Source organism: Adiantum capillus-veneris, chromosome 15 (assembly GCF_014529385.1).
Source record: "Adiantum capillus-veneris isolate H3 chromosome 15, ASM1452938v2, whole genome shotgun sequence".
Taxonomy (NCBI): domain Eukaryota; kingdom Viridiplantae; phylum Streptophyta; class Polypodiopsida; order Polypodiales; family Pteridaceae; genus Adiantum; species Adiantum capillus-veneris.
The window spans coordinates 149,839,571-149,851,178 of NC_140945.1; positions in this window are offsets into that span (position 1 = coordinate 149,839,571).

The following is an 11,608-nucleotide window of genomic DNA, read 5'->3' on the forward strand; positions in this document are numbered from 1 at the left end:
TTTGTGAAGAGCTTCACATTCTACATCGTCATAGCACACCATACTACCCACAGTCAAATGGTTTGGTGGAGAAGGCTAATGGTGTCATTGCAGGAATCATTAGAAAGATGGTGCAAAACAAGACAAAATTATGGGATGACTTCTTGGATGGTGCCTTGTGGGCATATCGAACCACATATAGGGAAGCCACGGAGTTCACACCATTTCACTTGGTCTATGGTCAAGAGGCTTTGCAGCCTATCGAGCTCAACATTCCAACAATGCGACTTCATGGCAAAGGAGCACAAGATGATCAAGAGGTATGGATGGATCGACTTCTTACGTTAGTGGAGCTTGAGTGGAAAAGAGAAGCAGCATACGAGTGCTACAAGAGGAAAGCCACACAAGCGAAAGAAACGCACGACAAGAAACTGAAGGACAAAGGCATCAAGGAAGGAGAGCTTGTGCTAAGGTATGACAATCGACTTGACAATCGTTTTGATGCCAAGTTTGAAACTAGATGGCAAGGGCCATACATAGTCAAGAAGGCTTTCAATTCTAGTTACTATCAGCTTATGGACTTGAATGGTAAAGAGCACTCCAGGAAGGTAAACGGGTATCGCTTCAAGCCCTATTTGAGTCGCCTTCTACCAAAGGATCTACCAAAGATCTGTCCAAAGGCCGCTGTCTCATGTAAGTATTGTTACATGAAGCATGAGTGTAACTCCAGCCAAAATTCTGAGGGGCCAAACAATGAAGATCTCGTCAAGGACTCTAAAGCACTCTCTTTGGAAAAGATGCTCTATGATGGTACATGAATATACCATCATCCAGGGGGAGGGCTAATGATAGCCGTTTTTCGGCTCTTTGTAATTGCCACAGTGAGTTACCTCACCCTACCAAAATCACCCAAACACTGTGGCTATCCCTACCATTTCACTGTATATAGGCGTGCGTGAGTCACGGGACTTTTCCCATATCTTCTTAAAAACCCTCAGCTAGCTAGTCACTGGGCTAGGTGAGCCAAAAATAAAAAAATAAAAAAAATAAAATAAAAGTATATTATGGCCTCTTTGTGTGTAAATATTTCATTGTAAATATGGCCTAAATATAGGGATTTTTTATAATTATTTTGGTATTTTATTTAAATATTTCTACTTAGGTGTGTGTTTTATTAAACATATGTACACCTTCTTTCATCCTCTTACACCATAAGTATATTTTTTGCCAATATGTACATACTCTAACCTTATATTTTTCCTTTATACAAATCACTCCCACATTTTCACCCTCACCTCGTGAAAACAAAAAATTGATTTCTACTCATTAGTCAAGTTTATTATATTATTTACTTGCATACCTTTTCCTCTTTCACCCAAATAATTCAAAGAGGGACCATATCATATGATTCCAATATCTTTCCATATCCATAACTCCTCCATATTTTTATTATTATTTTTACTCATTATTCTACCACCATGTGCTCATTGAGCTAAAGTCCATGAATAGTCCATACACTAGTCCCACCATGTATATATTTCTTTATTCACCAATAATCCTCCTCCATGCATGCGTCAAGGGCAACTTGGATGCTTTGTATTATGATATGACAAAGGAGGGGCTCACTCTTGGATGCATTGTACAAATTCAACAAAGGAGGGGTCCACTAAAAGACTTTTGCAAGCATAAAAACAGGCTTTTTGGTGAGAATTTTGGCACCTATCTCCACTCTGAATTTGGAGCAGTGGTCAAAAGAGAAAATGTAGCCCACGCTTGGGATAATCACCTCAACTTTTTTCATGATTTTTGGAGCTACCAGCGGTGAGCTATGATTTTTTGAGTGGACCCCAGTCTGCCCACTTTTTTCACAAGTAGCCCATAGTCTTCTGTCACCTCTTTTCACACTTCTACACACACACACACACACATTTCTCTCAATCCCTCACTCAAACCTGCACCTTCAATGGTTTCTCTCACCTTCTTCACCATTAACCTCCCCACTTACTCCCATAGCTCTCATATGAGCTCTCCATGTACATACACCATCTCTATGCCTCTCTCTATTACTTCCAAAGTACAATTCCATCTTACCCCTTATATATATACATAAATTCAGCATGTGTACCATGATTAACCTCTGCAAATCAAGAGATATCATCAACGGAATTACCATTTTCATCGCGATAATCAACCTTGGCGGCGGTGGCGTAAAGAAGGGAAGACGAAGAAGAAGGTCGATAGTCATTTTGAGAACCTACACAAGTAAGTCCAAAACTTCTTCAAGCTTCACCATCACAAGGATTTTCTCACTTCATTCAACCATCTTACTTCAACCATCCACCTCATTCTACCCATTGTAAATGTAACATTAACTTTCTAGTGATTACTAACACTAACCACTAACATACTAACACAAAATAGCATTGACCTAACCATAAAAGACACCTCACCTCAAGACATGTATAGTAACTCTCTCTCTCTCTCTCTCTCTCCCCTTCCTTAAAACTTACTTTCACCTTATCTACCATCAATAATGCTCTCTTTTGAGCCCACACCCATGACTCAAGCAGACAAAGAAGGCCCGCAATGTTTTGATATTCAAAAAAATCATGATCCTGATTTGTTAGCTTGTAAATTAGGATTTCCAATAATCTTAATATGGGGTCTCCAACCTATAAATAGGCCTCTCTCCTTCTTGTAAAACAACCTCCAACATCTCACATAGCACCCCAACACTCTATGCGTGAGGAGAGACTTAGGTGTAGCAACCACTTGTGAGCTTCACTCTTGGTGTGAGAGAAGCTTTCAAGCTACACATTGCAAGTGAGAGAGCGTGAGTTCCACAAATCTCAAAACCACTATTGTACATGCTCCTTCATCATCAATAAATTGAGGTTTGGTGCATCAAAGGCGTGATTCGACGTTCAAATCTTCGTCCTTCCATTTGTGCAATACGGTTTGGTGAATTCAAGGTGACTTGTGTATTTTGAGTTTTATCGGTTGATCTTGATTTTAGAAAGTGTTTTAGTGTGTTTTTCATTGCCAGTTTTGTGTCCATTGTAAGAGGGTATTGTGGTGAGAGGTCTCCCACACCCTAAGACAGTGTGTGTGTGTTTTGGTAATGATTAGCAATCACTAAGCATTGAGTGATTTTTGTACAAGTTCTACGATAGCATCATAACGAACCATCTCCATTTGCAAGTCACAAATAAGGTATTAGGCAAGATCCTTTCCTCTCTCTCTTCCCTTTGCTCTAGCTCTCTCTGGTCCATTTCATGTGTGTCTTGGTGTGAGGTTGCTTGTGTGTGTTGTGTGGTGCATCTTCTTGGTTGTGCCAAAATCTCTCTTGCGTCCTAGTTCGCATACCATAACTAGGTGGTGCCCCTATCTTGTTTGTGTTTGGCTGTGGGTTTGTTGTTGCGATGTGCTTGTGGTTGCCCCAGCCGCAATTGAGCAGCACGGGAGCCTTGAGGGGTGTTTAGAGGTCGCCTCTCTTGTTGCCCGCCCCGGACCGCTTCAACAGATAGCACCTCAAAATCCATTTTGAAACTCTTGACATAATTCAAGGAAAATGGTCACTTAACAGGACATAAAAGTGTCCCAGAACATAAAAGTGTCCCATTACCAACCTAGTGTTAATAGAAGTTCTCTAACGCCTAACTTGATCAAACTAGCTTAGTCAGATGTTAACCCTCACGGCACACGGACACCCTATCGCCTACGACGGACACTGTAACCATATTATGTATTTGGTAGAGTCAGGTACCGGGCTTGTCGGACCAATAGCAAAAGGGTTAGAGTGATCGCCGATGAGAGGTGCACTTTAACTTGGACATTCAAGGGATTAGTTGGTTAAGCATGGGCGCCCAAGTGTGAATGGGGTGAGCTCCTATAAAAGCCAACTAAACCTAATTTTTACTCATTCTCTCATTTGTGCAATAGAAGAGTGCTCTTGCTCCATCTCCATCTTCTTCTTCTTCACCTCCTTGTGTGTGTGTGTGTGAGAGAGAGAGAGAGGGAGAGTGTGTGTGCGATCGAGCATTACGAAGGCACGACGGCGGCAAAGCGGTTGAGCGCGGCACGACTGCAGCTTCTTCTTCATCGCGGCGAGGAATCCACCACGAAGGCGAGCGTAGAGCGGTGAGTGACACACCCTTTGTTCTCTTGAGCTTGCTAGTTTAGGCTTGTTGTGTGCTTGGAGCCGTTTGTGGCTCGCATACGGTGTATCGGCAAGTCCCTTGCTTCGACAGTGCGGCAAGGAGCGCACATTTTTGGCGCCGCTGCCGGGGATATGCCCTACACTAAGCTCGGTTAGCACTTTACGCTTCCTTGTGGTGCAATTTCTATCATAGGAAAGGCAGGGAACGAGTGTGTGGAGATTTCTGTTTTTTGCGTTTTCTGCATTTTCTGTCAAGTTTCAATTTCTGCTATTGTCTGCGTTTTTTCAATTTCTGCAATTTCTGCATTTTCAAGTTCGGCGTTTTCAATTTTTGTAATTTTCTGCATTTCTGCGTTCTTTCAATTTTCTGCAGTTTCTGCATTTTCAATTTCGGCGTTTTCAATTTCTGCAGTTTTCTGCATTTCTGCGTTTTTTCAATTTCTGCAATTTCTGCATCTTCAATTTCTGCAATTTCAATTTCTGCGTTTTCTGCATTTCCAAAAAAAAAAAATAATTCGGAAATTAAAAACGCGAGTGAGCGGGCGGCGAAATTTTTCGAAAATAAAAAACGTGACTCTTAAAACGGACGGGTTGGTTTGTATAAAAGATAGATCGGGATCGGGATCATTTTCCCAAGCCCAAGCCCAAGCCCAAGCCCAGGCCCAGGCCTCAGGCCTCAGTCCTCTGATATATACTAGACTCACTCTTATATATATACCCTACTCCCTCAAGAGAGAATGAGAGCATGTGGGACAAGTCCTCCACTCTCCTCCTTTCTCTTCCCACTTGCACCCTTAGACTTTCTAGTTTGGGCATAGTTCCCTACTGGAAATTGACAGTTTTAGGGATTCCGAGGGCATAGAGTGACCAAACGGAGGGCTGTAAAGCACGGCACGACCCTCTGACCGATACGCTCATTTCGAGCTATCACACGGCCCATTCCACGACACGCTCTAAAAAATCTGGCAAAAAAACAAACAAAAAACACGCTAAAAACTAGTCACAAGGCCTCCTAGAGCAGCTTTTTGACACCTTAGGGTATCAAAAGCACATGCACTTACGCTCTGGGCGGGTGCTAGAACACGAGCATATTGAGGGTGCCTCTGTTCATACGGACACCCATTACCCATCCACGATAGGATCTAGACCCTCAGCGGGGACACAAGGTAGCACCACCCAAGACCCTAAAATAGCCGCTAGTGATTCCTCCTCCGACTCAGAAATCATGGAAGCATACCCTACCCAAAACACTGAGAGAGAAGGCCATGCACCTCCCGAAGCTCCACAGCCTAGTACTAGTATGTTTAGCCGTTTCATGGAAACATTAGGTAGAGCTACTCGCTCGGAACCTGATGCAAATGAAGCACACGAAGGGGGTGGGGAAGTGGACTCTCCTTTCACATCGCACGTGGACCCCACACCCCCAAAGAGTGTCCATGTGGATATCCTACCAACTTCTTACCAAGAAGGCCCTGTTGAGCTGCCTCCTTCAGAAGTTCCCTCTAGAGTACCGTTGGTGACAAGTAAAACCACGGGGAGCAACATTGCTTCTACCTCACAAGAAACCGTTAACACGTCGACTCTAGAAGGATTGTTCATTAATGATCATTGGACATACGACCTCCACACTGAGGTGTTGACGGATCTACACTCTGGCCACGCCTACCATGTAGGATGGATAGAGATTGTACAATCCACCTCTAGTGCCACGAGCATCGAAGATCAACAGAAAATGATATGTAATGTTATCCATGGCATTATTCAATCAGAAAGGCAAAACCGAGGGGTAAATATACTCTCAACTGGCCCCATGAGATTTCTGGATACGAGCAAGGCTCAACAGCCTACTCTATCACAAATGGAGACTCCTCTAATGAGGCCCATGGACCCATCTTACGTCATTTCACCTGGGGTCTCTATGCAATCTGAGCCTCCGAGCGACAACTTTAGCTTCCCTAACTTGGCTCAACCCTCTATCAAGGAAAACACACTGCTCACTCCAGGGATAAGCCTGACAAAGAATGTACCGATGACATCTATGGTTAGCGCAGTGCCACTACCTAGTGTCGTAGTACCTAATATGGGGGCTCGACCATATGTGCCTCTAGCCCCTTATGCACACATGGCCCCCACACCTCCAATAGTACCACTTGTTTACGCTCCTCGAGTGCCGCTCCCTAGCCCTTATCCGAGTGGACCTATGCCTGGTTATGTTCCATATCCCGCATCATCCACACATATGCCAAGACCGGCACCCGTCCCTCTCCCACATATGATTCCAAGAGTACCTCCACCGGCCCTGCCTCCTCACATAGGTGACGTGGCAGCGTTTGCTCAAACCATAGGTCGATCTATCGTGGAAAATATGCGTCACGCATCTGATAGAGAGCCTAGAAGTAAGGCAGTACAAATTGCCAAACTCATGCAAAAATTCAATGGGGACGAAGATGCTAGGAAACACATTGAAGTGTTTGAACAAGTATGTGATTCCTTAGGGGAACGCAACGAACTACATAAGTGCAATGCCTTAAGCTTGACATTAAGTGGGAAGGCTGGAGATTGGTATAGGACCCTAAGGGTGGACGAGAAAACAATCTACCCTACCCTTCGAAGGTTGTTTCTAAAGGAGTACATACGAGAAGGTGTGCTTTGGGGTGTAGCATCTCAGTTACAGAAGGCCGAACGTAAGAAAGGAGAGTCAGTAAGGGACTTCATTAGTCGTCTAAAGCACTTAAACTCTCGTTGCCTTGTAAATGAGCGCTTCAACAATAACCAACTGCTTGATCGATTCATTCGAGGGTTGAGGAATGAAGGAATCTATAATGGACTAGTGATTAGAGGTATCACAACCTGGGAAGATGTCACTGCCAATGCAATCCAATTAGAGGACAACTTGATGATAGCAGGTATGAGGGTGTCTACTGACACGAGATCCACTAGCTCACAAGCCATTGAGTATGAACCCATGACTGCAAAGCCCATTGCCAATGAGCCAAAGGTATTTGAGACATTCTTGACAGACCTCACCAAGGCAATCCAAGAGTCTCTTAAGGATAATCGACCCCCTCAAAATAGTCACATGTATCCAAGAAGGGAGCAACAATGGTGTTCCATTTGCTTAGGTCCACATAGCACTAGTGAGTGCCCTACGTTTAGAGTAAAATTTAATGGAACTTGCAACGCATGTGGTAGGTATGGTCACCAAGCTAAGGATTGTTTAATGATCAAACGTATGATGGCAAATAGACCACCTGTAGCCTGGACGGATGCGCCTCGAGCTCCTGTATTGATGCCTACTCCACCTGTTGAGCAACTACCGCAACACATGGTCCCTAGATCTCAAAATGTTGTACAAGCTACACCGTTACCACCTCCTGTGCTAGGACCGCAGCCCCCGCATCCAAGAGTCGCCCCTATGAACAAAGTGGGTTGCGAGCCATCAAATGCTTATCCAGATGGCTGTGAGGAGGAAATAGACACTAGTATTGCCTACGGACTTGATACATTGGAAGAGTGTCCTATATACTACATGGAAGATTGTTGGGGGCAAGTCAAGCCGGTTTATCAAGCTGCTGCTCTCGCATCCAGAGGTCAAAATATCAACACCCAGGCTAGGAGGCCACCTCTTCAATGCTACGAGTGTGGTGGACCACATTGAGCAGCGGAGTGCCCTATTAGGCTGCAAAAGAATGCTGCACAGATGCAAATGAATCAAGGGAGCACGTTTGCAATGCCAATACTCACATGTAATCGTTGTGGCATAGATCACTTGATTGCCCAATGCCCCTATAACCCAAATGCACCTAAAATCACACCCCTAAATTTGGTCGAAATTGCTAGTGTGACGTCGCCAATACCACCCGTCGCACCCGCTTATGCGATTACACGGTCCATGCTTCAAAGGCCAGGACATATCCTCGAAGAGAGAGATACCGCGTCAGTTATCCAAGCAAAGAAAAAGAAGACACGAAGGAAGAAGTCGCAGAATACGGAAAATTCAAAGCCAAGTTCCAAAACAAACATAGGAACAGGAGATGACCCCGTGTATATGAATGACCTCGAGGATGATTCAGATTCAGTCGAGACAATGGAGACTAGAACCAATACCACAAAGGGAAAGACCGACAAAGAAAACCGTAACATGGAACCAAATGAAAACTGAATAAGAGAAAATCATAAAGAGCCTCTGAAAACACCACAAGTGTTTCCAAATCCAATCCAAGACCCCCAAGATAAACCGCAGGGGCAAAAAGGGAAGAATCGTAAAAAGAAGATTGGGACGTACCCAAACCCAGTAGACGAGATTGAGCAGGTGAAACATCTAAGAGGTTTAGTGGAGGAGACTCAAAGGAAACTAGAACCAGAACCCATGCATGTCAAAATTCATGACACAGTGTTTCCCACGCAAGTTCATCCACCCCACATGAACCATAGACCGTTAGCCATATCTAGTATTGAGGCGGTCCGGGGCGGGCAACAAGAGAGGCGACCTCTAAACACCCCTCAAGGCTCCCGTGCTGCTCAATTGGGGCTGGGGCAACCACAAGCACAACACAACAACAAACCCACAGCCAAACCCAAACAAGATAGGGGCACCACCTAGTTATGGTATGCGAACTAGGACGCAAGAGAGATTTTGGCACAACCAAGAAGATGCACCACACAAAACACACAAACAACCTCACACCAAGACACACACAAACTGGACCAAAGAGAGCTAGAGCAAAGGGAAGAGAGAGAGAAAAGGATCTTGGGTAATACCTTATTTGTGACTTGAAAATGAAGATGGTTCGTTATGATGCTATCGTAGAACTTGTATAAAACTCACTCAATGCTTAGTGATTGCTAAACATTGCCAAAACACACACACTGTCTTAGGGTGTGGGAGACCTCTCACCACAATACCCTCTTACAATGGACACAAAATTGGCAATGAAAAACACACTAAAACACTTCCTAAAATCAAGATCAACCGATAAAAACTCAAAATACACAAGTCACCTTGAATTCACCAAACCGTATTGCACAAATAGAAGGACGAAGATTTGAACGTCGAATCACGCCTTTGATGCACCAAACCTCAATTTATTGATGATGAAGGAGCATATACAATAGTGGTTTTGAGATTTGTGGAACTCAACGCTCTCTCACTTGCAATGTGTAGCTTGAAGGCTTCTCTCACACCAAGAGTGAAGCTCACAAGTGGTTGCTACACCTAAGTCTCTCCTCACGCATAGAGTGTTGGGGTGCTATGTGAGATATTGGAGGTTGTTTTGCAAGAAGGAGAGGGGCCTATTTATAGGTTGGAGACCCCTCATTAGGATTATTGGAAATCCTAATTTACAAGCTAACAAATCAAGATTATGATTTTTTTGAATATCAAAACATTGTGGGCCTTCTTTGTCTGCTTGAGTCATGGGTGTGGGCTCAAAAGAGAGCATTATTGATGGTAGATAAGGTGAAAGTAAGTAAGGAGAGAGAGAGAGAGAGAGAGAGAGAGAGAGAGAGAGTTACTATACACATGTCTTGAGATGAGGTGTCTTTTATGGTTAGGTCAATGGCTATTTTGTGTTAGTATGTTAGTGGTTAGTGTTAGTAATCACTAGAAATTTAATTATATATTTACAATGGGTAGAATGGGTGGGATGGTTGGAGTAAGATGGTTGAATGAAGTGAACAAATCCTTGTGATGGTGAAGCTTGAAGAAGTTTTGGACTTACTTGTGTAGGTTCTTAAATGACCATCGATCTTCTTCTTCGTCTTCTCTTCTTTACGCCACCGCTGCCAAGGTTGATCATCGTGATGAAAATGGTAATTCCGTTGATGAGATCTTTTGATTTGCAGAGGTTAAGCATGGTACACATGCTGAATTTATGTATATATATAAGGAGTAAGATGGAATTGTACTTTGGAGATAATAGAGAGAGGCATAGAGATGGTGTATGTACATGGAGAGCTCATATGAGAGCTATGGGAGTAAGTGGGGAGGTTAATGGTGAAGAAGGTGAGAGAAACCATTGAAGGTGCAGGTTTGAGTGAGGGATTGAGAGAAATGTGTGTGTGTGTGTGTGTGTGTGTGTGTAGAAGTGTGGAAAGAGGTGAGAGAAGACTATGGGCTACTTGTGAAAAAAGTGGGCAGACTGGGGTCCACTCAAAAAATCATAGCTCACCGCTGGTAGCTCCAAAAATCATGAAAAAATTTGAGGTGACTATTTAGAGCGTGGGCTACATTTTCTCTTTTGATCACTGCTCCAAATTCGGAGTGGAGATAGGTGCCAAAATTCTCACCAAAAAGCCTGTTTTTATGCTTGCAAAAGTCTTTTAGTGGACCCCTCCTTTGTTGAATTTGTACAATGCATCCAAGAGTGAGCCCCTCCCTTGTCATATCATAATACAAAGCATCCAAGTTGCCCTTGACACATGCATGGAGGAGGATTATTGGTGAATAAAGAAATATATACATGGTGGGACTAGTGTATGGACTATTCATGGACTTTAGCTCAATGAGCACATGGTGTTAGAATAATGAGTAAAAATAATAATAAAAATATGGAGGAGTTATGGATATGGAAAGATATTGGAATCATATGATATGGTCCCTCCTTGAATTATTTTGGGTGAAAGAGGAAAAGGTATGCAAGTAAATAATATAATAAAAGTAACCAATGAGTAGAAATCAATTTTTTGTTTTCACGAGGGTGAGGGTGAAAATGTAGGAGTGATTTGTATAAAGGAAAAATATGAGGTTAGAGTATGTACATATTGGCAAAAATATATATATATATAATTATGGTGTAAGAGGATGAAAGAAGGTGTACATAGGTTTAATAAAACACACACCTAAGTAGAAATATTTAAATAAAATACCAAAATAATTATAAAAAATCCCTATATTTAGGCCATATATACAATGAAATATTTACACACAAAGAGGCCATAATATACTTTTATTTTTTTATTTTTTTCATTTTTTTTGGCTCACCTAGCCCAGTGACTAGCTAGCTGAGGGTTTTTAAGAAGATATGGGAAAAGTCCCGTGACTCACGCACGCCTATGTACAGTGAAATGGTAGGGACAGCCACAGTGTTTGGGTGATTTTGGTAGGGTGAGGTAACTCACTGTGGCAATTACAAAGAGCCGAAAAAACGGCTATCATTAGCCCTCCCCCTGGATGATGGTATATTCATGTACCATCATAGAGCATCTTTTCCAAAGAGAGTGCTTCAGAGTCCTTGATGAGATCTTCATTGTTTGGCCCCTCAAAATTTTGGCTGGAGTTACACTCATGCTTCATGTAACAATACTTACATGAGACAGCGGCCTTTGGACAGATCTTTGGTAGATCCTTTGGTAGAAGGCGACTCAAATAGGGCTTCAAGCGATACCCGTTTACCTTCCTGAAGTGCTCTTTACCATTCAAGTCCATAAGCTGATAGTAACTAGAATTGAAAGCCTTCTTGACTATGTATG